This window comes from Phragmites australis, chromosome 13, assembly GCF_958298935.1.
Source record: "Phragmites australis chromosome 13, lpPhrAust1.1, whole genome shotgun sequence".
NCBI classification, from domain to species: domain Eukaryota; kingdom Viridiplantae; phylum Streptophyta; class Magnoliopsida; order Poales; family Poaceae; genus Phragmites; species Phragmites australis.
The window spans coordinates 167,409-171,068 of record NC_084933.1 but is presented as its reverse complement, the minus strand read 5'-3'; positions in this window follow the sequence as shown (position 1 = coordinate 171,068).

Below are 3,660 nucleotides of genomic sequence, written 5' to 3'. Positions count from 1 at the left end.
GAGTTTCACTCTCAAAGATGTGGCTTTGGTGGAGTATCTGGGATACAATCTTCTCTCTGTATCTCAGTTGCTAGATGAGGACTTGGAAGTGCGTTTCAAACGCAATACTTCTCGAGTTTTTGATTCTTCTGGTGCTTTGATTTGCAAGATTTCTCGAGTTGGGAGAGTTTTTGGAGCTGATTTTTCTGAGTTTTCTAGTTCTTCTCAATGTTTACTTGCTCAACCTTCTTCTGAGCTTTGGATGTGGCATAGGAGACTAGGGCATATGAGCTTTGATTTGCTTACTCGTTTAAGTGCCCTAGGCTTAATCTGAGGATTGCCCAAGCTCAAGTTTGAGAAGAACCTTGTGTGTGCTCCTTGTCGGCATGGCAAGATGGTTGCCGCACCTCACTCACCAGTCAATCTGGTGATGACTGAACGACCGGGAGAACTTCTACATATGGACACTGTTGGTCCTTCTCGTGTTCGTTCGGCGGGTGGGAAGTGGTATGTTCTTGTCATTGTTGATTCACTCACCAGTCAATCTGGTGATGACTGAACGACCGAGAGAACTTCTACATATGGACACTGTTGGTCCTTCTCGTGTTCGTTCGGCGGGTGGGAAGTGGTATGTTCTTGTCATTGTTGATGATTTCTCTCGTTACTCTTGGGTCTTCTTTCTTGTGAGCAAGGATGAAGTGTTTTCACACTTTTGGAGCTTAGCTTTGAGATTGTTCACTGAACTTCCTGGTGCATTGAAAGTAATTCGTAGTGATAATGGCACCGAGTTCAAGAACTATCTCTTTGATGCTTTCTGCCTTGAACATAGCATTGAACATCAATTTTCTGCCCCACGCGTTCCTCAGCAGAATGGTGTGGTTGAGAGAAAGAACATGACTTTGATGGAGATGGCTAGGACGATGCTCGATGAGCATAGGACTCCTAGGAAGTTTTGGGCTGAGGCCATTAGCACAGCGTGCTACATCTCTAATCGGATTTTCTTACGCTCGATCTTAAATTTGACTTCTTATGAGTTGCGCTTTGGGAGGAAGCCGAAGGTTTCACATTTGAGAGTTTTCGGCTGTCGTTGCTTCATCCTAAAGCGTGGCAATCTTGACAAGTTCGAGTCGCGTTCTTCCGATGGTATTTTCTTGGGGTATTCTCTTCATGGTCATTCTTACAGGGTTTATAATCTTGACACTAACACCATCATGGAATCCTGTGATGTGACTTTTGATGAATCAACCCCCTGCGCTAGTTCTGCCTTTGAGTATGCAGGTGATCAGGAGATGAGCGAGAGCATCTTTGTAGATGGCGATCTTCCAGCTTTCGGTGATGACGAGGACGATCCACTACTTCCCTCGACCACACCAGCTCCAGGGCTTGCTCCTGCTTCTTCTACTCCAGCAGAGGGTCCTACAGCCTCTACTTCCACTTCGGCTGCTCTCGAGCCTGCACCCACACAGGTTGAGGGGGAGTTCACCTCTAGGCGTGAGGCCCCTCAACACATTCAGCGGCGATACCCTCCACACATGATGATCGGAGATCTTGAGAAGAGGGTAACGAGGTCCAAGTCTGTTTCTCATACTCATTTTACTGATTCTGCATTCGTTGCTTCTTTTGAGCCCCATGATGTTGGACATGCTTTATCTGATTCAAGTTGGGTCAATGCCATGCATGAGGAGCTTGAAAACTTTGAGAGAAACCAAGTCTGGGTCCTTGTAGAGCCATAGGCACCAAATGTTCACACCATAGGCACCAAATGGGTTTTCAAAAACAAACAAGGGGAGGATGGGTCTGTAGTGAGAAACAAGGCTAGACTAGTGGCTCAGGGTTTTACTCAGGTAGAGGGGATAGACTTTGGAGAAACCTTTGCACCAGTAGCTAGACTAGAAGCCATTAGAATCCTTCTTGCTTTTGCGGCATCCCGAGGTTTTAAGTTGTATCAAATGGATGTTAAGAGTCCTTTCCTAAATGGCTTCATAGAGGAAGAGGTCTATGTCAAGCAACCCCCAGGCTTTGAGCACCCCAAATACCCACATAGAGTATATAAGCTTTAGAAAGCTTTGTATGGGCTTAAACAGGCACCTAGGGCTTGGTATGATAGGCTTAGGTCTTTCTTGCTAGGGCATGGGTATGTGATGGGGTCAGCTGATAAAACTTTGTTCACTTTTAGGCATGGCAATGATTTTTTATTTGTTCAGATTTACGTGGATGGTATCATTTTTGGTGGCTCTTCTCATGCACTTGTGGCCAAGTTTGCAGAAACTATGAGCAGGGAATTCGAGATGTCGATGATGGGCGAGCTCAACTTCTTCCTTGGGCTGCAAATCAAGTAATACAAGCTAGGTACATTCGTCCACCAGATGAAGTACACCAAGGATTTGCTGAAGAAGTTCGACATGAGCGTTTCAAAGCCATTGGCGTCACCGATGGCTACCTCGATAGTGCTTGATCCCGATGAAGATGGTGAGGAGGTGGACCAGCGGGAGTACATGAGCATGATTGGCTCCCTTCTGTACCTGACGGCAACAAGACCCGACATCCACTTCGCCGTTTGCTTGTGTGCTCGCTTCCAGGCTTCACCGAGGACGTCTCACCGCCAAGCGGTGAAGCGCATTCTAAGGTATCTCAAGCACACTCTCGAGTTTGGGCTTTGGTTTTCTGCTTCCTCTTCGCTTTCTCTTCGAGGTTTTTCGGATGCGGATTTTGCTGGCTGTAGAATTGACAGGAAGAGTACCTCTGGTACTTGTCATTTCTTGGGCACTTCTCTTGTATGTTGGTCTTCTCGCAAGCAGTCTAGTGTTGCGCAGTCTACTGCTGAAGCTGAATATGTAGCTGCTGCTAGCTGTTGCTCATAGATTTTATGGATGGTTGCTACCTTGAGGGATTTTGGGTTAGATTTCAAGAGTGTGCCACTTTTGTGTGACAACACCAGTGCTATAAGCTTAGCCAATAACCCAGTTCAACACTACAGAACCAAACACATAGATGTGAGATTCCACTTTCTGAAAGACCATAATGAGAAGGGAGACATTGAGTTAAGCTACATAGATACCCAACAGCAGCTAGCCGATATCTTTACCAAGCCTCTAGATGCAACAAGGTTTGCCTTTCTGAGGGGAGAGCTTGGTGTGTGTCATCCCTATGGCATTGTGTGAGGGGGAGTTATCTTTGTACATACTCTATCTTACTTTTATTGCATTTGGATTGCATAGCATTTTGTAATATAATCATGTTAGCAAGCTTCACTTATATGTTCTTTACACTTTCTTGTACTAGTTGTGAATTTGTGCTAAGTGTAGTGGATGTATAACAATTTGTGCAAACTTAGTCTCTTACTGAAACATGGCATAAAATCTGTTGAGCAAGCTTGTCTTTTCTAAAGAATAAACTTGAAATATGAACATGATCTCTTGTCACCCTTGAGTATTTGCTTTAGCTTAATCAGTGCTTAAATTAGGGCTAGTTTTGTGAAAAGCTTGTGCTAGGCCGCTTTGTTCAGTTCAGCGGATTGGGGGTCTTTGACCTTTGTCTATGTAAATGTTTAGCCCATGATTAACCCTTGGGAGAGCATGTGCTCTTTTGTGTCGCAAAGGCACAACTTATTTTGGCTTTGTGAAAAATTGCACATCTTGAATTCTATGTTGAGTTAATAAAATGAATGATCAAGTTTTGAGC